Raw genomic sequence first — 25,819 nt, 5'->3', positions numbered from 1 at the left:
TTAAGCATGCTTTTTTTCCACAAATTATAGTTTTTTTTCTTGTAAACAGATATTTTCATCATAAATTACAACTTTACCAGTCAAATTCCACTTATGCAATAATCCATGTGACATCGCCTACATGAGTAAGAATCACACTTATAAATTATCGATTCTCCGTATTTGAGGACATAAACAAACAACTGTAATGCTCACCACCATGAAGATAAAGATTTAAATCTTGTTTGTTCATTTTTACTGTGTAAAAAGATACCACACTGATGGTTTGTATCATGTTAAAGAAGTCAGCAGCATTTGATTATGACTGTTATGGTACAACCAATCATCAGAAAACTATTAACTGTCATAAAATGGCGAGTGACTTTATATTTTGTGTAGCCACTGTTGGTGTTGAAATGTGAGAGCCAGAGTGTTCTCACTCATAAGGATTAGTGGCTTTTCATGCATGAGGCGTCGTCGGTTTTCGACAGTTTATCAACGCATGCTGGGATTTATTGACCCCAAATGTTTTCCAGATATTTATTGAAATTGTTGGTTTCATGTCCAAAACCCATCTCATAATATTATTCGGTGTTGTTGGAACTCGGGGGCGGGATGTGCCACGAAAGCAAAGGGTTGTTGACACATTGTTTGCAACGCTGTTACAAAAAAACTATGTTGCAATAAATTAAGTTAAAGGAAAGTATTTTTTCTTTGCATCAATTCCAGAGAATGCTTTTAGATCTGTTTGAAAAACATATGGAGCTGCATAACTTTATAATGGCAAACTATTTTGTTCCAAATCATAAGACTTTCCACTGGCGCCCACTAAGCTTTAGGCATTTATTATACAATTATGCTACTGGTGTATAAATCACTGAGTAGTTTAGGACCTAAATAAATCAAGGAAATCTAAATTAGAAACAAGAATTACCTTTATTATCGTTGTGACGCTACAACAAAATTAGATATGTACGTCACCGTTGCCATGACGCCCAATTGGCCCCGCCTATGGACACCAGCTGAAACTCGTTGACAGATTGCTCCCCGTCACTACTTAAACGCTGTCCTGTGAGTTGCCTTTTGTCGGAGCGTCTGCGAAACTCTGTTTTGACACGTTAAGCCCTGAGAATCTCCTTTTTTCCTGTGTTTTTGCTCCTGTTTTGCTCTCGCCACGATTTGTTTGATTTTGACCACTTCCGCGTTCTGAGCAATCTACTCCCCGTGACCAACAATCTCCGGATCGAGTGTGCGCTCCTTTCTCTTCTCCCCAATAAACTGTGAGTAACGTTACGTGAGTGGGTTCTGCTTCCTGTCCTGGTCCTGACATTTCACTCCAGTTGACAAAATATACAATATTAAATGTGACAAATAGGCAAATATAACGTATACCCATCTATTATGAAGTATTCACATCTAAAAAGATCACGCAACAGGAATATTGCTCTTAAAACTGTGTTCAAAAACTGTGTTTAAATACTGTGGTTTAGTGCGTTGGAAGCTCTGGGGAAGAAGCTATCCCTCATTCTGTTTGTTCAGGCCTTGTGGGAACTAAACCATCAGCCCAATGGTAACAGTTCAAAAAGGTGGTTGCTCGTTAGTAAGGAGTCCTGCAGGATGTTTTTAGCTCTGCTCAATCAGCAAGAGCTGTCAATGTCCTCTTGGCTGGGCAGTGGGTAGCTGGTGATCCTTTCCGCTGTGTTTGTAATCCTCTGTAGAGCTTTCCTGCTAATTGTATGTAAACCTGAAAAGGTTTTAGAGGCTCAGGTTAGTATGTTAAGTTTTACTCAAAAGTTAGTAAAATTGCTAACTTGTTTTAAGTAATTTTGAACCACTCGGGAGACTGCAAATCAGTTACTGTTAAGATATTAAAAATACATATATATTACTGGAGGATTGGTCAATCATAAATTTCTGTCCGGTTGCTGCTCCTGTATGGCCTTTGGTCTCAGTTTCTTTTATCCCTCCGAAGATAAAACAACCACATATGTACATGTGCAGATTCTTCTCTGCACTAAAATAGCAACAACTGCACACACACAAGCACATGGCAGCCCTTAGAAGAAAACATAAAACAAAAACAAAACAAGTCACCCTGAGTGACAGGCCAGATGAATAAAGCATGCTTTGAGGACAACCCCGTTCTTGCGAGCTTCACACTAAGGGCATATTGTTCTCTGAGAATTATTTCCAGGAGCTGTTCATAAATCATGACCAAATCTAAGAAACTTCAGAGTACACTGTCTGGAAACGGTGTGCCTGGATCATGCAGAGTTGAAGAGGGACAGACAGAAAACGTTGAACAAAAGGATCCCTTGAGTTTTTTGTTGTTGTTTTTTCTAATTCAGACAATTCGTTCGGTGAAATAAACGCTGAAGTTTTTTTTTTTTAATATATATATATTTTGCATGTGTATGGTGATGTAAACAATCCTGCACAGAAAGAATGAATGCAAGTAATCACACTAGTCCCCACAATCAAATTTAAGCTGCTCTAAATCAAGGCTGGGCCATTCTAATGCATGGATCCATACTGCTCTGGATGAATTAACATAAGTAATAAGATATCATGAATCTGATTGATCCCTATTTCAATGTCCACAACATTAATTGAGCCAAGCAAGACACCGTACGCCATCACTCTCAAAGGCCGCATTGATTCCATGCCAAACTTCTGGATATTCAAGTTTGAAAACAACAGAAGTGGCCAGCGACGACAGGTGAGCTTTGTTTCTGGTGAGGCAGTCACATTTATAAGTAATGAGCCAACTTCATAATCATCATTAAATTTTAGTATGAGAAAAACAATTATTGTCTTACCTGGACTTTTAAAAAACTTCTATGCGCTGCTTATTTTGAATATAAAAATCATTAGACAGGTAATGCTCTATTCCAATAAATGTCCAAGCATCGGGAATAATAATATTGTATGACTTTACTTGCTTTTAGCTTGTTGATACTATCACTAATTCTATAGTTTGGGACCAAGGTGTACGCCAAATCAGAAAACTTTCTTTCACTATCGCCCTCTGCCTTTCTTTCAGCCTAATACGCTCCAATGAAAAAAGTAAGATAAGCGCGATAAAATAAAGTATATAAAATCTTCTTTGAATTCAGTTAGACATTGTTAACACACAACTTGAGGAGAAAATATCAAATTTTAAGGTCACTTCAAACTACCTACTGTTTAGAAAACAAAAGTTATGTGTTTTGGTAAGCTTAAAAAACATAATAAATACTCAACTAAAATTGACCCATGTTGCCTTCATTTTTTGGTAGGATGTATTCAAAGTAAAAACCTTGCACACAAATTTCCTGTGTAAATAATTGGGTTGTGCCAGTGTAGAAAATAAGAAATTGGCAACTATACTCAATGTAAGTGGCATTTGCATTCCATCTTGACCAAGGCTGTGAAATGTCCTATAATATACAAGTAAATTAGCATTATGATATTGAAGCATTAGGGTAACACTAAAAATGTAAGTATTTTTTCATTGCAGAAAACCTAGAATTTGACTTATACAACACTGCTGCTCAAGAACTTTGGAATCTGAGGTTTCTCCAATGACATAGAGTTTACCAAACATCAAGCGTTTTCCCATTCATTCAGCCAATCATGAATTTCCCTAACCACCCGTGAATATCAAATACTCACTATAACTTTGGAACTAAAATGATCAACACAAATTTTGAATTATCCCTTTTGTATTAGCCAAGTAAATCCTCCGTGCCAAGTTGCCTGGTGACAGGGCAAGAGTCATTGAAGCCATGTGCAGAATATTTCTTTTTTTGTTGTTGATTGTTCCAGGAAACTGGTAGACGCTGTCAACATATTTGGTCTATGTTTAAGAACCTATAATTGATTTTCAAACCGTCAGAGGGCTTGTCACGATTACTTGAGCGCCAAGGACACGTTCAAATTGGCCGGAGGGGAGTCAGCTGACAAGATGACACACATTTACAGAGGTAACAACAACTATACATGCACACAAATGGCGCAAACACATTCCTGGCTGTCTGAAACATGCTGGACACTGTCCCACTCTCATTGGAAACAGCCGGCACAGGAGACACAAACACATGATCTATCACAAAGACACACATGTAGCCCGTAACCGATGTTAAGAGGAAAAATGTTTGTCTCTAGCCTCAAGTCTGATTTCTCATTCACATGGCGTGCAGACTTATCAGACAACACAACTTAGAATTGTTATTGCGTTTGACACACCAAAAAAAAAAAAACATTTTCAGATGTAGTCGACAGAGAGAGAGACATAAACACAGACAAATGTTCTCATCACACAGTGAGTCACAAATCTCAATATTAAACAGGAGTATGATTTTACATCAATGGATGGCTTGTTTCAAAAGAGTGGTGAGATACAAAAATCGATAAACAATTATCCGAGGCAAACACAAAAATCACGATAACAATAACTTTAAATTATACAAGAAGGTGTATGCATCTATGAGTGGTTCTTCCGCAAACAGTGGGCGTATTTTTCGTGCTGTCGCATCTTCTTCTGGTTGTGGGAAACTTGTCGCGTCCACATGGGAGAAACCATAAAAGTCACAGGAAATCGCACACAAGTTGGAAATGTTGAAGCATTCAACCAAAAATGTTGTAAGACCATAATATATATATATATATATATATATATATATATATATATATATATATATATCTCATAGCTCAATCCTGTGACCTCCCAGTCTCAGCAGCAGGCGCCAAACCCTAAGGCCACCGAGTTGGTTTGTATTCACTGATCTGTATGAGACACGGTGCAAAATTTGAAGAAAATATGAGAATTTTGTGGCTTTCGGTCGTTAAAATCCGGTACATTAAGCTAAAATACTTCATGAATCTTGATTTGTTTGTTGTGTGTCTGTATCTGACGTATAGTCTCCGAAACGGCTAAAAAACATTTTTGTGAAAATGTATACAGTTGTATCTCAGGTCTCACAAGTGTCTATAACCAGGTTTTGTGTCGAGGCACCCGCATTAAATACAAAATCGATAAACATCTGATTTTATGTGGTCTGCTGTGGTCCCTAAAACCCACTGACCGTCAAATTGGGTACTGCAGCTTCTGAGCACCGTCAACTCTGAGCAGCCAAATCCAATCTTCTATCAGCTCAGCATTGCTGGGCCGTTTTGCTTGTAAATAAATAAATAAATGGGAGTGAGAGTGAGTTTAATCAGTAGATGGCAGAACTTCTTTTGAACTTTTTGCACAGTGAGATTTTTGCTGTGGCAGATATGAGAAAAAAACCTTACCCTAAATTTCAACTAACCAGTTTAAGTTCAAATGTTTCATGTGAAATAATCCATCCATCTATTAACTGCACCGTTTATCCTCAGTAGGGTAGCGGGGCATGCTGGAGCCCATCTCAGCTGTCCTCGGGCAGTGGGCAAGTGGACCCCCTGAACTGGTTGCCAGCCAGTCGCAGGACACACAGATACAGACAACTCACTCGCTCATACACACCTAGGGATAATTTGGACCGGCCAATAAACCTGACATGCATGTTTTTGGGATGTGGAAGAAACAGTGCAGAGGTCCAGGGGTTCATTTCCAGCTACCTCAACCTCCCTGTGTGGAGTTTCCATGTTCTTGCAGTGCCTATAGAGGTTTTCTCAGGGCCCTCCAGTTCCCTCCCACATCCATGTCAGTTTGAGTGGACGGTCCAAATCGTCCCTAGGTGTGAATTAAAGAGTGAGTTGTCTGATTCCGTTTTCCCTGCAACTTGCTGGCAACCAGTTCAGGATATCCATTGCCCACTACCCAAAGATGGCTGGGATGGGCTCCAGCACCCCGTGACCCTAGTTTGGATGAACAGCGGAGAAAATAGATGCTAATAAGTTTCATGGTTAGACATGATCTTCTACAGCAGGGGTGTCAAAACCAAGGGCCAAATAAGTATTTAAGCTGGAAGCTAAGGGCCAGACTGGTGGAATGTTGAAAGATGACGCATATAGTCTAGTAAACTTAATTAAGCCTACTGAAAAGCTAACAAATACAGTATGTACTAATTTCATCAGATAAAAAACCTATATCTTGTTATGACGGTCTATAATCTTGAATTCTTAAAAGGCAGAGTTCCCTGATATAAAAATTATAATTGTATGGATATTAAATGAAGGTCACGCACCATCAGTATCCCATGTTTTATAATTTGGCAAAAGGGATCAAAATCACCTCAGAGAGAAAAAATGATAGCAATTTTATACCTGTCCACCTGTACGTTTTTGCCGTACAAAGTACGTTTATTATGCATTTTAAGATGTGTACAACGTACAAGAAAATCTGTACAGAAAAACGTAAATTTGTCAATTATGTTTACCATCCGGTATACACCGACTATCACAAAACGGCAAATCAATCAAGTCAAAGGAGTTCGCCGCTATTTCGGTATTGTTTTTTTTTTTCCGTTGCAAACAAAGCGAGCGGTTTGATGCTACTGTGCGCATGCGTCTACAGCCTCGGATTTAATGTGGTAGTTATGTAGTGAAAGGAAGTCTGTCTCTTTTTGGAGTACCAGCTTTTTCGGCTGAACTCATTAAAGAGAGCCGGCTCTCAAACGGCTCACTTACTTTGATGCATAATATTACGAATTATTATGTTGTATAAAGAAGTCAAGAAAAAAAGGAAGTATAAAAGGAGAAAATGAAAAAAGACAGGTTTGTGGCTATCCCTTTAATCAGTATCTCCTCTTATCTCATTAGCTGCACCGCTTATCCTTAGTAGGGTCGCAGGGGTGCTGAAGCCCATCCCAGCAATCATTGGGCAGTGGGCAGGGGACACCCTGAACTGGTTGCCAGCCAATCGCAGGGCACACAGGGACAGACAACTCGCTCGCTCATTCACAACTAGGGACAATTTGGACCGGCCAATCCACCTGAAATACATGTCTTTGGAATGTGGGAGGAAACCGGAGTGCCCGGAGGAAACCCACGCAAGCACGGGGAGAACATACAAACTCCGCACAGTAGGTCCGGTAGCTGGATTTGAACCCACACGGGAGGTTCCAAAGACCTTAGAACTGTGCCGTACACGCGCTAACCACTGCGCCGCCGTGCTGCCCTAATCAGTATATCACCAACAATATTTTTATGCAGAAAATGAATTCATAATTTTAAAAAGAAAATGTATTATTCTACTTAAGTATATTTGCATGTATTTTTTCCTTTTACAGTGAACGTCCAAGCTACTTAATTTTTGAACCTTTTTTATAATAAACCTCATTCATGTCGAGCAACTCAGTATCTCACAACAAAATGTTAATTAACAATATATATGATATAACAAAACACATGTACAATAAAACATGTTAAACTACAAAGATAAACACGTTTGGAAAAAATAAATATGGTGTAAGATTTTTTTGTATTTTGTAAGGGAAAATACAAAAGATTGTAAGTGCATGGAGCCGTGGAGGTTGACAGGTATGCAATTTTCACTAAACTACAATTAAATAAAGTGCAAGCATTGAAAATAGATTTCTGATTTATGATACAATGATCAGTCAAGGGCAGCACGGCGGCGCAGTGGTTAGCGTGTGTGCGGCACGGTTCTGAGGTCGTGGGAACCTCCCGCGTGGGTTCAAATCCAGCTACCGGCCTTACTGTGCGGAGTTGGTATGTTCTCCCCATGCTTGCGTGGGTTTCCTCCGGGCACTCTGGTTTCCTCCCACATTCCAAAGACATGCATGGCCGATCCAAATTGTCCCTAGGCGTGACTGAGCGAGTGAGTTGTCTGCCCCCGTGTGCCCTGCAATTGGCTGGCAACCTGTTCAGGGTGTCCCCTGCCCACTGCCCGGAGATGGTTGGGATGGGCTCCAGCCCCCCCGCGACCCTAATAAGGATAAGTGGTACAGCTGATGAGATGAGATGAGATGATCAGTCAAGATCATCTCTGGGGCCAAAGAAAACCTTCTCGGGGGCAGATGTGGCCTGCGGGCTTTGACTTTGTCATATGTGTTGTACAGGATCTGATGTTCTAAGATGCATTGGGCAATGTTTTGGACATAACTGTTTCTTTTTGTGAAGTCAAATTAGCCAAGTGGACATTCAATAACACTGACTAACATTGTATTACTTTATGATTGTCGTCTCCCTTTCTACAACTGATTTGGGGTATTTTGTGCAGCCAAATCAGGAAAGAGCATGTGTTTTTCGCCATCTCGTCAGGGTTGTGTGATAAGTTGATTAAAAAAAAATGACCATATGACATTTATTATATTTTTATGCAATTTTTGTCCAAAAATATACATTGATTACCTGATAAAAACATTGATTGCTGTAAAATTTGCAGCTTGGTCATCCTGGAAGAGGGATTGCCTCATGGGCGGTCCCTTCTCAAGGTTTCTGCATTTTCCACATGTTGAGGTTTTTGAGTTTTTCTTGCCCTCATGTAGGTTTTAGATCAGGGGATGGTCTAGTACTAGTCTGTTGTTTGCAATCATTTGTGGTCTGTGCACCCCTTTTAGACTCCTTGTGATTAAGGGCTACAAATAAACATGACTTGACTTGACTTAAAAGGAATGACGGACAATGATAAAGGTGTGTAGATTAGAATAGAATAGAATAGAATAAAATAGAATAGAATAGAATAGAATAGAATAGAATAGAATAGAATAGTCTTTATTGTCATAGATAACATTGCTTGCAATGATATTAGACACTCCAGGACAAACAAGATAAACACGTGATTAAGACTAAAAAGAGAAAATTGGGGTAAAAGAATGTAAATAAGGTGTTACGTCACCATTGTTCAAACTTTTCTGTTTCTTCTAAAATGGTCCACCTAGGCAGATAAACCAAAAAATACGTGTCCTGAGGCCTAAACATTTTTGCATTCAGTAGAACAGATCCACTCTAAATCAACCCGAACAAACACAGGCAACAGAATCGTTGTTAACCTGTGTAATAAATTCAAAGGTCAGTCTTCACTCTTGTTTCTCAGAATCAAGCTTTTTGAAAAAGATAGCACTTAGAAAGCGAGCGCCTTTCGCACTGACCTGACTTGAATAGCGCAGGTCAAAATGATTGTATTAAGTCAGCACTTGTACTGGTACATAAGGACAAACATATTGATATTGTAATAAATTATGCATATTCGAATCGTAACGGCATGCCAAATTCAAATACCAATGTTGTTATTTTCTCAGTATGAGCAATAGACCTCTAAAACTTCATTATGTTGTCAATCTTGACCATGTTAAATCACCAATGGAATTAAGGCAAGCACAAAATGATAAATCCTAGTCCTCTTCTATGATGTTGCATTGCAGTCTTGACCTCGAACTGTTTGCATATGCATTCATGTTATTGGTTTAATTCTTTCCCATGACATCCATATTTTGCCATCTTCTTTTGGGAGAGGGAGCGAGGGAAGCAGACAGAATGCAAATACTAACAACCCCCCTGCTTCTTGAATCGCTTGTAAGCTAATCACTAAGGCCATCTGTTAATTATGTTAATATAAGAATGGCTTGTCTGCCGTTGGCTCAATGAAGACCCCAAATAGCCTCCTCTGTGTGATGTTTTTTCTTTTGTCAAATATCTCCACCATCTCCGCCTCTCTTTAAAAACCGTCAGTCTTATTTTTTCCTTTTTCAATCTCCTCCTGCACATTCTATTAATTCAGAATCTTTTTATTTCCATTGGTTCTGTCTTGAATTTGTAAGCCCTCCAATTCAATCAACGTCATTGTGCTCACTTCTCGTTCATGTATTTTTGTGTCAAAAGTGTCAAAGTTTTACTTGGTACTTGGCAGTTGTGTTCTGTTTGCTCTCCTGGCCTCACACGGCTTGCTCTCTAGAGTTAAGATCACGAGATAGGGGAAGAGACTTTGATTTAGCCAGGTTAATTTTTGTGCGACATATCGATCTATTCTCTCACTTAATTTTTATTCAGCATGTTAATCCTTTTTATGAATTTGTATTGATTTTTAAGAGACCCTAATACAAACTGTATTCTGTAATAAGTTTCCAAATATGAACAGTCAAACAATATTCCTCGCTATATTAAAACAATAACAAAACAAACCTAGCATGGAATAAACCTGGGTATAAACAGACATAATGACACTTTACGTCTAAAGTTTTGTTTTCTGCGTGGCCCGCACTCACAGTCTAAAAGCAATCGTCAACCATTTTGATGGCACACTATTGAATCTCACAAACCATTATCCTGGAACTCATTTGTTACCAGAATAATATATTGTAACAAAACTTTAAAGAAACTGCGCTTATTTTATCAGGCTCTCAAACCAGATATAAACAAACACACAGAAGAAGAAAAAGGCCTTCGTTTTTTCTTCCCTAGAAGTTAAAAATTGTTTTAGTCCGATTCAGAAACAATCCATGAAAACAAATATAAAACATATAGTTTATTTGTTGTGATGTGTTTTCATAAGCTCTTTAGAAGTGGAACTGGTCCATTGGCATGCCAACACACGAGTATTTGTTTTCTTAAGCATTAGATTATTTTTTTTTTAATAACTGAAAAATCAGACTCTTTCAGCCGTGGAAGCATTTATTCCAATGAGGATGTGTATCAAGACGCCAGACTTGAGACTGTGATTTCCAGACTGCCCGTTGCAGTGTTTTCATGGCTGCAATGACAAAAAAAATAAATAATGTAGCTTATTGTTACACAAGTCACTAATATGTGACCCATACTCCAGGGCGACTTTTGCCTTTTTGTTTTTTTCATTCATCTATTTATGAAGGGTTTGGGAAGACTTCTGTTCCCGAGCAACTAATTCGGAAAAAGTAAAGATATGATCAACTATGTTATGATGTTAGCCTCTAATTCCGACAAAACAAAAGTGAATACATTGGTTACAGCCATAATGAATCAGATTATTAATTGATTGCTAACTGCAGTATTCACATTATTTTGTGTCTGTAAAGGGAAAATTACATTTGAAAAAATTGGGAGTAGAGTTACATGAATGTTTTTTGGGATACAATGGAACTTCTATTTGTCATCGAGTGGGTAGTTCAACTGTTTGTTTTCTAAGCCTTGACCCGCTTCAAAAAACAACTCCATATGAAGAGTGGCCTAACTCACTGTGTAGTACAGACTCGAGAAATAAACAGACAAATGAAGTTATCAATACGAGCTCATTGTGTACTCACGAGTATCAAAGGAATGTTGCCAATGTACCTGGCAAGGACGCAACCTAAATTCGTAAAACCAACTTTCAGGGTCAGGGGATTTCACACCGCCAGCCTCACAATAATAAAACGCAGTTAAAATCACCGGGCCGAGAATCCTCTATTGTTCTCGGTCCAAAGATCTAGCCAAATATACACAATCACGCAGACAGCCAAAACACGTGTAAACACTCACTAACCCACACCAAGATGCTTAGGCCCCTACCAGTCATTCACGCAAGGCCACAATTTGAGCGAAGCTTCGGGTTTCTCGCACTTGGTTGCGAACGTTATTTATTCTGCTGCAAACTACATAGTGGAATTCAGTGGGGGCTGACCTCCCACTGAACATATTGTAAAAGAAACAAGAACACTCTTTCAGGGAATGTTTGAATTTATAGATACCAGGAATTTGAGTAATTCAAATACATAAAAGTCTCAAGTCTTCACCTTGAAACTTTGAGCAGGTCGCACATTAGTGAGGGAAAAATAACATGCAAAGTTCATTCCCCATGAAATTCAGTCAAGCAAAGTCATAGTTGTAAAAAAAAGAATTATAATCTGGGCGGGCACTACGGTTGGGTGGCTCGTGTGCGGCCCCACGGTGTGGAAGTCCAGGGTTCGGGATATAATTCGGTATAAGGGCCCCCCTGTATGGAGTATGCATGTTCTCCGTGGTCTGCGTTGGTTTCCTCTGGGCACTCCGGTTTCCTCATTAATTCCCACATGTCATCTTAATTGGCCGGTCCAAATTGTCCCTTGGTGTGAATGAGCGAGTGAGTTGTCTGTCTCTGTTTGCCTTGGGATTAGTTGGCAACCAGTTTGGGATGTCCCCTGACCACTGCCCGAAGATGGCTGGGATGGGCTCAAGCACCCCCACGACCCTACTCAGGATAAGTGGTGCAGATAATGGATGGATGAAAATGGATCGAAATCATGTCCTAGGTGTGAATAAGTGAGTAAATTGTCTACTGTATATTCTATCAATACTACTTATCATATGTGTGTGTGTGTGTGTGTGTGTGTGTGTGTGTGTGCGCGCGCGCGCGTGCGTGTGCGCGTGCGCGTGCGCGTGTGCGTGTGTGTGTGCGTGTGCGCGTGTGCGCGTGTGCGCGTGTGCGTGTGTGCGTGTGTGTGTGTGTGTGTGTGTGTGTGTTTGTGTGTGTGTGTGTGTGTGTGTACATGTTTGACTAATAGGCTCTGAAACGGCTTAACTGATTTTTATGAAAATGTACAACGTTGTGAGTCTTTAGCGGGCTTAGGTGTCAAGACACACCCGATAAATACCAAGCAAATACATAAACATCTGCTTTCGTGTGGTCTTCTTTTGTGGGGTCTCTGACGCCTTGTGATGGCTATATTGGACACTGCAGCTCTGACTACCGACCACTCCAAACAGCAAAATCAAATTTTCTATCAGCAATGCCTGGGCCATTTTGCTTGTTCTATGTAAAAACAATGTGGTAGAACCTATGGTCTATGTGAGTTGAAGACTACTTATAGCAAAGGTCAGGAAACGTTTTGAGTTAAAGGCCGCATTGAGTAAAAAAAAATGTCAACTGGGCCGTTTGTAAAAAAACAATTAAAAATAAAATCATTTTTTGTATCTAACGATACAATATTAAACCCAATAAAAATAGAAAAAATGAAATGCAGGCCTATCCAATATTTTATTATATTGTGGCTGCAATTTTAAAACAATATATTTCTCATGTATATTATTATTATTTTATTTTATTTTTTTCATTAAAGCAAGGTTAAATGTCTCATTTGAAGTACTTAATTTGATAATATGCATTGAAAAACTCAACTGCAAGACGCCTAGATTGGAGGTTGTTTTTTCATAAATTTTATAGATATATTGACACATTAAATACATTTATTAGAAGAATAGCAAGTGAAAAAAGATTTTGCCATATATTTTAATGATGGGGACACTGGGGACAAGGGTAGCTCAAAATCATCCTATTTCCGTCAGTAGTACAATTTTTTTTAACCATATAATACGTTTCGTCATTAGATTATCTATTATAAAATTTTGGTTCGGCAGGCTGGATGAAAAAGCCTGACTGGCCACATGTGGCCCAAGGGCTTCAGTACTTTCAACCGTGACCTATGTAGTACAGGTAACATCGTAGTAACGACCAGGATTGGTCAATGGTGCCATCCCAATCCATCCCATCCCAATCCGAGATTGTATTTAGTTACTAAGTGTAGTGATTACTGTTCCGGCTGGCTGCCAAAATTGGCATTTGCATTGTAAGGATACTACATGCTACAGTTGAACAGCAAATTCGAAAAATGAGCACCTACTGCCTGTGGTCTTAAGCCCGGGGAGACAAGCAGATCGTAAATTAAATGCTACTAGTACTTTAGTTGAGCAAGCTTTACATTCAGGTTTCATTAGTCTTCTGTTGTCCTTATTTCGTGTATGTAACACAAGTATAGTATTGTCTTTGGGTCAAAAAGACTCTGAATATAAAGGCCAAAGTGGGGCACTTTGCATTTACCTCTTACTACTTCCCATCTGTGAGGCCCAGAATTATGATTGTTTTTTTAGAAAGTCTTAAGGGAATCTTTGCAGCTTGGTTTGTTTGCCAATGGGCAAATTGAACATATCATAATAAACTCAATAGTTCTTGCAAAATGTTCCGTTAGCAGTAGAATGAGATTTAAAATTGAGCCCCATTTAGCAGCATAGCAGCAAGGCCATATTGGATTTCATTAAGTCAGCAGTTGCTCTACTATATGGAGACAAAATATTGATTTTGCAATATAATTTGCATATTAATGGGTAATAACAGTCCACCAACATTAAATATCAATATTGTCACGGTCCAAGAACCATGGATGTGCACCTGGTCATGAATTTCACTGTAAAAAAAATCCACTCATTTAAATAACATTTCACCCTTTTTAGCCATGAACATATTTCATTTTAAAGGAACATTGTGTATTACTAGATGTCGCTGTATTTTGTCAAGCAATCAAAAACGAGTGCTAAAAGGAATAAGACAAAGTACGGAGACTCAAAGTGACCAAACCACACTGTTTGTCTTCTCGTTATTTAGAGAAGTCTTTCAGGAGCTCTTTTTCGGAATTCTTTAGGAGCAAAATGGCGGAAAAAGATGTCAGCTCTCTGGGTGAGGCGTATCTTATGTAAAACTAATGCAAATTCTTCTACTTGAAATTGTTTTAAACAAGCACGTTTAAATGATAGTGAACATATTTCTGCTTACTTAAACCAATATTACACATTGTCCCTTGTCGATAATATATTGGGTTTTGGGGGTAAAATATGTATGGGCTAGTGGGTGGATCCTTAACAAATAGGGCCATAGGGGCACCATTTTCCTGTTGAGTGTCTTGACCAGGTACAGCCTTCTGGAATGTTGAAGTGTGTTGGCCAATTGAAGTATTTATTTTCTGATCATGGTTAAAAATATTTAAAAGAAGCAAAATGGCCCTGCGTGGCTGGGCCTGTAAATAATTGGATTTGGCTGTTTGGGGTGGTCGTTGTCAGGAGCTGCAGTACAGAATTTGGTCACCAGAGAGCATTAGATGAAAGCAGATGCTTATCAATTTTTCAGAACCAGATTACAGAAGGGACAGCTGCCGTCCTGTAACATGCCACACTTCCTCTGCAACATAGGTCCAAGGTTGTGGCCCCACCAAGGGTGTCTTGAGGAGGCACAGCCGACTTCACCACTGGGCATCCATCCGTCTCCGGCCGTTTATAATTGTCCTTAACCTGGCTATGATCAGGGAGCAGTAAAGTCCTCTAATATATTCTGTCCAATTATCACCAATGATATATAAAATCCACACGGTGGGAGTCCTAAACTGAGGAGGGCCTAATACGTTTTCAAGGGACATTAGGCAATTCATAAAGCAGGGGTCTCAAACTCAACTTACTTGGGAATGCCAGAGCTAGGGTCTGGATACGGATGAGCCATATAGGGTTTTGCACAAGACAACATCTGATAAAAAAATTCCAATGTTCTCCCCCAAAAACTGCTATGGAAAATAGGGTACAAAAAAAGAAAACAAAAAAAACAAAACAAGATTGTATAGCCCTTTTCAAGTTATTGAAGGCCTCTCAAAGCAATTTACAATGTGCTTCACGCTAACCCATTCACACACACACACACACCCGCAAACCGATAGCCAGAGGTCGCCATGCCCCTACCTGCCTATCGGGGGCAGTAGGGGTTCAGTGTCTTGCCCAAGGACATTTTGACATTTAACTCGGAGGAGTCAGATATGAAAATCAATCAATCATAAATGAACATATCCATAATTTGCCTGGGTTGATTTTACGCGAAAGTGACAGTTTGTAACAAAGTAACCAAAAAGGTAATTTTTTCTTCTCAATTTTTGCTTTGCAAAAGAAAGAAGAAGACAAGGGAAAGGATGAAAAGGAAGGAAAACATGGAAAAAAATAATGGAACATTTTTAAAAAAGGTAAAATAAAAAAAGGAACAAGAGAGGAAACAAATGTATATATATATATATATATATATATATATATATATATATATATATATATATATATATATATATATATATATATATATATATATATATATATATATATATATATATATATATATATATATATATATATATATATATATGCACACCGTATTTTCCGCACTATAAGGCGCACCTAAAAGCTTACCATGTGCCTTATAATACAGTGCGCCTTATATATAGTTCAAGGTAAAGGGGGCGGATCATTTTAATCATTTACAGGCTCGCATAGGCTAAAGGGGCAAAACAAACCCTGCAATTGGCCGAAAAAGATGTGTCAATCATCAGTTGAATCGATCACTATGGGCTAAAGTTATTCGGAGGTAAAGGGGGCGGATCCTTTTTATCATTTACAGGCTCGCATAGGCTAAAGGGGCAAAACAAAGCCTGCAATTGGCCGAAAAAGATAAATGTGAATAGCATGTCGGGTTGACGGCATAGAGAAAACAGTATTTTACTATTCTGTACTGTATTTGAAAATATTTTACTCTCCTAGGCTATTTCAACATGGCGGCGCGCATGGATGCTGCTGCGGCTAGTTGCTCTCCAGCTAATCTTCTATTTATTGCCGTTCTCTTGTCTTTTTTGCTTTCTTTTTTGGACACATGCGTGGCCAAAAATACTTACAGTAGGGACGAACCTATTCGGTTGGGTGGGCGTCTAAATTTCGACTTTTCGGGCACTTTTTACACCGCCTATGATATACCGAGCGAACTTCAAAGAGATCCGGCATCCTTGTGGACAACTATTCCTCCTAATAAACGACGACAACGGCGCCGTAAAGACAGAAAACAGAAGCGTGGTTGCCGTGCGGGTAGATGTGTGAAGCGTGCGAAGTCAAAGGAGCAAGAAGGACGCGAGGATGTGACTAATTCCACCATTCATTCCTCTCCGGACAACCGACGCTTTAAAATCAACGCTCACGAACGGCCCCAACGGCGACATCTTTTGACGATCTCTACAAAGACTACAAAGACTTCAGCTAAGTCAAATGATTCAGCAAAGCTAAAATCTGGTCTTTTAAATATTAGATCGCTTGCTCCTAAAGCTTTAATTGTTGATAACATTATTCGTGATTATAAACTGTATAACTGTATGGGTCTTTGTGAAACTTGGTTACGCCCGGATGAGTATTTAGCGCTAAATTATGCTTCACCCCCTGACTACGCGAGTAGCCATGTAGCACGCACGTTGAAAAAGGGTGGCGGTGTCGCGCTCATTTCTGAAAAAACGCTCAAATTTAATCCTCGTACCTCTAATAATTACAAGGCGTTTGAGGCTCTTGTGATGCGGTCCTCTCTATTGTCAATTTATGTAATAACTATCTATCGCGCACCTGGGCCATACACAACTTTCTTGGACGAATTTGCTGAACTTTTGTCTGAACTAGTAACCTATGCAGACAAAATTATAATTATGGGGGACTTTAACATTCATATGAACTCCCCATTCAGTTCACTTACTATTGCGTTTAGGTCTCTAATTGATGCATTTGGTTTTAATCAACTGGTTGATTTGCCAACCCATAAAGATGGAAACACGCTAGACTTGGTTCTGACTCGAGGAGTTTTAACCTCAAACATTGTGGTGTTACCGTGTACTACCGTTATCTCGGATCATTATTTAGTTACATTTGAAGTGCTAGCTAAATGTAGTGTTAAAAAAGCTGAAGGATTTAGCGGACGCAATATAAGCACTGGTACAGTTTCTGAGCTCTTTGAACTCCTTCCTGGAGCAGTTGTGTCCTTTCCTTCATACAATGGCTCGATTGACTCACTCATGAATGAGTTCAATACTACCCTGACTAGTGTCCTGGATTCAATAGCGCCCATAAAGCAAAAATCGCGTCCTAAAAGACGCACGCCTTGGTTTACTGATGAAACTAGAACCCTTAAACAAAAATGCAGGAAATTGGAAAGAAAATGGCGCGCTACCAAGCTTGAGGTTTTCCATCAAACCTGGTGTGACAGCTTGTTAAAGCATAAAGCGGCCCTTGCCTCTGCAAAATCGGCCTACCTTTCGAAGGTGATTGCATCTCAAAAGAACAATCCCCAAGTCCTTTTTGACACTGTAGCATCGCTTACAAGGCAACAGACTGTCGCAGATAGTTCGACGCACTCTGCTCATGATTTAATGGTCTTCTTTACTAAGGAGATTCAATGCATACAGGAAGAAATTGCTAAAGACATTATTAATACCACACATATTAAAGGGCTGAAATCTACAGATGCACGACAGGGTGGCTGTCCAGGGAAATTGTCCAGTTTTAGTGAATTGTCACTTGATGATCTCAAACAGGTGGTGAAAACGGCCAAACCGACAACTTGCCAGTTCGACCCGCTCCCAGGTTCACTTATTAAAAGTCTTTTTGGCGTCCTTGGACCTTCAGTTCTAAATATTATAAACATATCACTCTCCTCAGGTGTAGTTCCAGCAGCTTTTAAGTCCGCCGTTATTAAACCCACACTGAAACGACCCAACCTTGATCCAGAAATCTTAAGTAATAATAGACCTGTGTCAAACCTACCTTTCCTTTCTAAAGTACTTGAAAAAGTAGTTGCACAGCAGCTGAATGATTTCATATCCGAGAATAAACTTTTTGAATCTATGCAATCAGGATTCAGGGCTAACCACTCTACTGAGACAGCTCTGATCAAGGTAACAAATGATCTCCTACTGGCAATGGATTCTGGCGCTTCATCACTTTTGCTGCTGCTGGATCTTAGTGCTGCTTTTGACACAGTGCACCACAATTTCCTACTAGAACGGTTCGAAAAATGGATTGGTCTCTCAGGAACCGTCTTCTCGTGGTTCAGATCCTACCTCTCAGATAGGACGCACTGTGTTAAATATGGTGAAATGACATCTAAGCCCTTTAATGTTACCTGTGGTGTTCCGCAGGGTTCAGTGCTTGGCCCCCTTCTTTTCAGCATTTACATGCCTCCATTAGGTGATATTATTCGCAAGTACAATATCAGCTTCCACTGCTACGCAGACTTCACTCAACTATATCTTCCGTTGGAGGAATCACCCACACTAAACTGTGGAAATTTGGAGGCCTGCCTCATTGAGATAAAAGAGTGGATGTCACTCAATTTTTTGCGTCTTAACTCTGAAAAGACCGAAATGTTAGTCATTGGTCCATCTAAATGCCGTGACTTATTCTCAAAAACTGCTCTGAACATTGACAAATGTCACATCACACAGAGTGACTCAGTTAAAAATTTAGGTGTCATATTTGACCCTGATCTATCCTTTGAAATGCATGTAAAGAAAATTACTAGAACCGCTTTCTTCCATCTTCGTAACATTGCTAAAATCTGTTCAATACTGTCTCAGTCGGATGCGTAAGTTATAATTCATGCGTTTGTTACCTCCCGTCTCGATTACTGTAATGCACTACTCTCTGGTCTCCCGAAGTCTAGAATCAAGTCTCTTCAGCTGGTACAAAAAACTACAGCGAGGCTTTTAACTAGGACAAAAAAGTACGATCACATAACACCGATTTTGGCTAACCTGCATTGGCTCCCAGTTAGCCTTAGATGTGATTTCAAGGTTCTCTTAGTATTATACAAAAGCATACATGGACTTGCTCCCTCATATCTTTCAGATCTGATTTGCCCCTATGTCCCGGTCCGAAGCTTACGATCTGAGAGTGCCGGTCTTCTGGTGATCCCAAGAGCAAAGAAGTGTTCTGCTGGTTTGAGAGCGTTCTCCATCCGGGCACCGGTGCTGTGGAATGCTCTTCCCCTGAGATCCGATCTGCAACCTCAGTGGAAATGTTTAAATCCAAGCTTAAAACTCACTTCTACTCCATAGCATATGAATAACCTACTCTTCTCGTCGGCTGAAAAATAGTCTGTGTAATAAAGTGTAATAATCTGTGAAGCCCTTTGAGACTCTTCGTGATTTAGGGCTATACAAATAAAAATGACTTGACTTGACTCCTGGATTTACTACACTCACAGATATAAGAGGACCATGGTTGCACATTGTTATTAAACGCAACGACTTCGGTGAGCTACTCCGGCTATATATTTTCCCAGTATCTTGTTTCAGAGTGATGTCGATGTTTCTGTGATGGGTGTTTTTTTTTAAATCAAACTCAATTCCAAGTGTTTATTGTCATATGCACAGTAAAGTTGCGAGCGAAAAATAAAATAGAAACTAAGGAATTGGCATGAAAGATCCCTGGAAGTACTTCTGTCATAGTACTTTTTGTAGTATTCCTGTATTCATGTTTTTGTACTAGTATTTTTTGAAGTATTTCCGCAGTGGTATTTGTGAAGTAGAATTTTGTATGTTTTTTTTTATAACAATGTTACTATCATTTCGTTTTTTTCTTTTCAGAATTAAAACCAAATTATATTTTATATTAAGGTTCATGTATTTTTTCTTATTTCTCAAATCAATATTGTGTAGCCAATCAGAACGCAGAACACAACGCATGATAAAAATCCGCAAAGTAGCGCAACCGTATAAACCGTGATACAGCGAGGGATATCTGTGTTTGCTTATTTTCATCCAGGTGCTTATGTCTGTTCGCCTTTTCGTTTCTGTGAGATAAATTGCAGCCAGGCAACCCATATGGTAGTTTTTCTTGTTTTGTTTTTTTTTTTGGTCCACTTACCAGTGTTGTATGTCTTGGGCCTTGAAGGTTTTGTCTGCTGGCCCAAATGCTGTAAAAGAAATAAAATGAATGTGTTTTCAGTTAAGAAAAGATCACTCTTTATTATTAGGCTATATGAAATGCAATAGTTATTTTAGTAGACCTTGTGAATTTGGACGCTGTAGTCCATTTTTTTTTGTATGAGCTCGAGCACACCTGACGATTAGGTGACAGGGCCGAGTTCCAGGCTAATGTTTCTATTGGTACAAAAGACATGTTTAAGTTATTTGCAGATGGTGAGGTTCATGCCTAGTGAGGCACAGTTAGTTTTGAAAATAAATGAACCCACATCATATTCATTTTTTAATTGGCAAAGCAAAAAGCCACATTCAAACTGTAGCATTGAGAAAAACGTTATTTTCTTACCTTTAAATTAAGTCTATGTGCTGCTTCTCTTAAATAAACACATCAATAGAATCTGAAGAATGTTGACACAATGAGAAGAGTTACTGGATGGCTTGCAAATACTATTGCATGGCACACTCTTTATCTGCAGTTGCTCAGTAGTACCGTATTTTCCGCACTATAAGGCGCACCTAAAAGTCTTTTTTTTTTTCAAAAGCTGACCATGCGCCTTATAATACAGTGCCCCTTATATATGGCTCAATATTAAATCGCAAGGTCTCGCAACTTACGCAACAGCCGCCAACTCGATTTTCCCCCTAACGTGGAGCAGTCCGCGGTGTATGCTGTGATTTATATACCGGCGTTTCATTGGCTAACCAATGTGTCAATCATCATTTGAATCGATCGCTATTGGCTGGAGTTATTCGGAGCCTCGGATAGGCTAGAGGGCCAAAACAAACCCTGCAATTGGCCGAAAAAGATGACTGAATAGCAAGCTTGCTAAACTACGCCATAAAGAAACATGTTTCATTAGTCTGTATTTGTAAATATTTTACTCTCTTGGATTTACTACACTCACAGTTGTAAGAAGACCATGATTGCGTATCATTATTGAACGTGAGAACTTAGGAGAGCTATGCGGCTTTATATTTTCCCGGTGTCTTGTTTTAGAACGATCTTGATGTTGCTGTGATGAGTTGAGTGAATTAAACTCAATTCCAAGTGTTTATTGTCATATGCACAGTAAAGTTGAGAGCGAAAAAGAAAATAGAAACTAAGGAATGGTTGGCATTTCTTGAATCCCAAGACTTTAACCTTCCGAATGATATTTGAAATGATGCATTTGAGTGACATCGTACGGACACCGCATCCGCACGAGTCTACGACACGTATTTGCTTCTTTGCAAGCTTTGGGAATGTTAAGGGGGTAGTCAGTTTGACTGAATCATCTGACTGTTTTGTCGACGTTCCCATTGTAGCGCCTTATAATCCGGTGCGCCTTATCTATGGAAGATATAGGACCAAAGACTATTTTTTGGGGGTGCGCCCTATAACCCGGTGCGCCCTATAGTGCGGAAAATACGGTACATAGCATACTAATATTTACTAAAATTCATTTCAAGTTTAAAATGTCAAGTTGAGAAAGAACTTTTACACTGAATACATATGAACAATTAGTAGAGCAGAGCACACATCCTATGCAAAAGCACACCATGGATGTTATTTGAAAAATACTTATTTCCATTTTGTTGTTATTTTTGTTTACAATGAAAAAGAGGAAAAAAGACAAGCAGCATGTCATGATTACTGATGTGAGCTCAGTTGGCTCTTTTGGCGCCAACTGCCGCGGGTTCTGATTGGCTCCATGTCTGTATTTGAACCCAGTCCTGTCTATCTCCTGTTGTCATTCCGTCTGCGAATCTCTGTGTATACTAGGCAAACCTTTTTTCGACCCTGTTTCCCGCCTGTCCCGTTTTTTGCTCCACGTCTGCTCTCCGGTCCCGATTTACGATCAGTTTTTGATCCTGACCACATCTGCTCTCCCGTCCCGGCTTACGACTCGTTTCCGACCCTGACACCGCCATCGCTCGCTACGGAAGATCCACTTCCGTGTTCGGATCACAATCCAAGTACGAGAGCGACTTGCTTCCCCAGCCCAGCGAACACCGGATCGTGGACGCAGCCCTTCCTCTCTCTTTCAATAAAACTTGTGGTAAACGTCACGCAAGTGGGTCCTGTTTCCGTTCTGACACAGCATTGATATTAAAAAGCAATAATATTAGAAAAAAACATTCTGATGTTTCGAATGATAAAAATTTTGATAGTGACTCACTTTGGAGTATGGTTTTAAAACAAGATTGAACACTTGTCTCAAAAACTCAGAAGCTTAAAAAAAACCTCAGAGGAAAAATCCCACAGTCCCAAATTTTAGCCACATCCGAGGGTAAAAAGGTCCATTCTTAACACCTGGAGCTGGTTTTAGACTAAAAAACAGGTCTATGTTGTTGTACACTTCAGTGTAGAGTTCAGCTGAGTTAACTGTCTCCGAACAGCTCTTATATCTCAACTTTTGCATATCAAAGCAAAACATGAGCTAGAAAACTGCTTGTACACTTAAAAACTCGCAGATTGAGTCATTCATTTTGAAGGCATCACAGCACTTAAATGGCAGCGGTTTACCCGTATTTCTTTCCCTCCCCAAACAAATGTGTTTTTTCTTCAGTTGTTTTTAAACAAGTCCCAGTTACTGGTAGGATAATTTCTCACAGAAATGGTGGAAAGAGACAAGGGGGGATCATGCTGTCTTGAGTGTTTGGATGTAATTTTCTTTTTTTTAACTTCCAAAGTGAGGTGAGTTGTGGAGTATCTTCAGTCCACCACATCCGTCTTCTAGATTTAAGAAAACAGATGCTGTTGCTTCGCTGCAGATCTCCTTCATCCATAGGTATGTCCAGGGCCTTGCCAGGCCCGCTTTGCCCAGTCGGAAGACACATAAATCGGGCTACTGTGAGGCAAGTGTGAGCAAGCACATGTGGTGATTTAAACAGTTCTTCTAAAAAAGAGTAACTTACAGCATAAACATAATAAATGTAAATAAATGTGATAAAAGGTCAAAAAGTTCCATCTTAGAATCGAGAAGTTCGAATTAGCTCCGGAAAGCGAAAGTACATTAAAAACCGTTAAGTGGTTATGTGACTCAGCCATACTGGTGTGATCATGAGTCCACACTTCCATAAGGTGTTAAAGCAATAAATGCAGGGTTAGGGTTAGGGTTGGGGTTGGGGTTGGGGTTAGGGTTAGGGTTGGGGTTAGGGTTAGGGTTAGGCATCAATTTCACCAAGGTCAGCTCAAAATCACATAACCATTGCAAACCGTTAAGTACAACACCAGCAGTTTTTTTATAACGTCTCTATATAAGATAACATTTCACATAAAATGTACCATTTGTAAAGACAAATATATTGCTTTTTATTCAGATCACTGTAACAAATTTAATGATTTAGACACTATTTTGCCCTGTTGGTGCCGTTTTCCTTCTTTTAATAATATGTTTAAAAAAAAAATTGTTTAGGTAATGAAAGTATTTCCTAAAATGAGCAAGATTTTCTGAAGAGGCAAAGAACAAAATAAATGTTAATCATTAGAAAAAAACATATTGTTGACTATCCATCCATTCATTATCTGCACCGCTTATCCTCAGTTGGGTCACGGGGGTGCTGGAGCCCATCCCACCCATCTTGAACCAGTCGCAGGGCACAGAGACAGTTCACTCGCTGTGGTAGATGGACTTGAACACTAAAGTTCTGAACCATGGGGCTGCACGCTAACTACCCATCCACCGTGCCACCCATATTGATGAGTATTTAAGTAACTAATTAAAATAAGATTCATTTTTTTCTTTTTAAATGTTAAGAGTTACTTTATAAGAAATATACCACCTTGGTGGCCTTGGGGTAGGTCACCAGGACTGGTGGTCCCTGGTCCGCGCCTCGGCCGAGTAATACCTAGGACTTTGTCTCCCTGCTTGGCACTCAGCATTCAGGGTTGGAATCGGGTTGGACACTTCATTTTGGGTAAGCCTATGGTCGTATCATTTGCCGTATGCAGTCGCTTGCGTGTGTATGTAAGCCGACCCCTATTTGGTCAGGGATAACACGAGGAAAACGAATGGACTATATAAGAAATATTATACTAATAATGATAAAAATGGCATCTCCCACCTGCCATAATAGACACTTTCAGTATTGTTTTGTTATTCAACTAGAAGAAAAGCAAATGACTCAAATGAGAAAAATCACACAAAATGATTAAAGCAAAATTATCTGATGGCATATTACTTACATTTACTTAAAAATATACTTGAAAAAGTGTGTTAAACATTACAGAAACTAGTTTAAGTACAGAAAACAAGTTTAATATGCAGTAATGTGACAAAATATATTAAAATGAACACAATTTATTCTAACAGGTTGTGTTGAATCATTATTTTTATAGAATTATTTTTCAATGAAAAAATAATGTTAAATAGCAACATTATATAGCATGTAAAATTGCTTATTTCATATATTTTGTTGAAAAATACGTAAAATAAGATATTACTAGAAAAAAAGGAAACGGTAAAATTGAAAAACTCTGAAAAATGATGTACCAATGGTCTTTTCCCCCTGTTTTTGTATACCTGATGCTAAAAACGTTTTTTGGGAAAGTACCTATTTCTAAAAAGGAGCTGTGGTTAAATTGAAGTCACCACAATGTAAACACGAGTCATACAGATTCCCTGCCAGTTCCCATTTTAACTTGCTGTCCTCATCTCAGTGGTATTAAATCCTGAGTTGCCGCCTCCACAGAAAAAAAGCAAATCCATGTTTTCAAAGTGGCCTGCAGAAAGTCCAAACATAAACCGCATCGCATGGGGCTTCCCGCTCATATAGGAGCAGGTGAAAGGGCCAAACATACAAAACGAGGGGGCTGAATGTGGCTGGAGATAGCGAGCCAGCCGGACTTAAAGGAGGCCCTGTTTTAAAAAGATGTTCATAACGTTCAGCATCTTTGACTCATCGCTTTTATCTCAAGTGCCCACAAAAAACTGACAAGTGCAGTTTCACACACTAACCAAACTATGTGGTCTGTTCTCCTGGTAGGACATAAGGTTTGTTTGTGGATTTTTCATTTCGGCACAGTACAAAAAAAAAACAGCAACAAATAACTAACAAAAGAAAACCACAAAATATTTGCACAAATACAACTACTATATAATGATAGTATGCATTACTATGTGCACGAAGGGAGTAGGCTGAAGCAGAAGCTTCTAACTGCCTAACCCCATTCTATTTTTTCTTACAGGAAAAATATAATAAGAATTTTAAAAAAGAAAATAGAAACCAACCCCACAAAAGTGGAATTAAAAAATCAAAACATTAATACTAACATTGCACCCTAGTGACTCCTGTAGTATATAATACCCTAAGAAGCACTTGATATATTAATCCTCTGTAGCATATCAATAAACAATGCGTACAGCATATAGTTTTTTTCAATGTATATAAATTATGAACCTTTAAAGGACATCTCTAAATCACGGTCAAACTCCTATTGCAGTTTACTTTGGGTATGTCTAAGATTGGGA

At 39.2% G+C, this 25,819-nt stretch overlaps 1 long non-coding RNA gene across 1 annotated transcript; it reads right to left on the bottom strand.

The window, feature by feature from the left end:
- Window positions 1-10,533: 10,533 nt before the first annotated feature.
- Window positions 10,534-22,696, bottom strand: LOC148370257 (uncharacterized). Its single transcript, XR_015849906.1, has 5 exons — window positions 22,526-22,696; window positions 20,713-20,764; window positions 20,450-20,543; window positions 20,308-20,356; window positions 10,534-10,597 (listed from the first exon to the last, which is right to left on the bottom strand). It is a non-coding gene; the product is annotated as an uncharacterized LOC148370257 (long non-coding RNA).
- Between the last annotated feature and the right edge of the window lie 3,123 nt (window positions 22,697-25,819).

Source organism: Urocampus carinirostris, chromosome 3, assembly GCF_059441175.1.
Source record: "Urocampus carinirostris isolate Australia breed hairy pipefish chromosome 3, RoL_Ucar_1.0, whole genome shotgun sequence".
Lineage (NCBI taxonomy): Eukaryota > Metazoa > Chordata > Actinopteri > Syngnathiformes > Syngnathidae > Urocampus > Urocampus carinirostris.
This window is presented reverse-complemented; position numbering and strand designations above follow the sequence as displayed.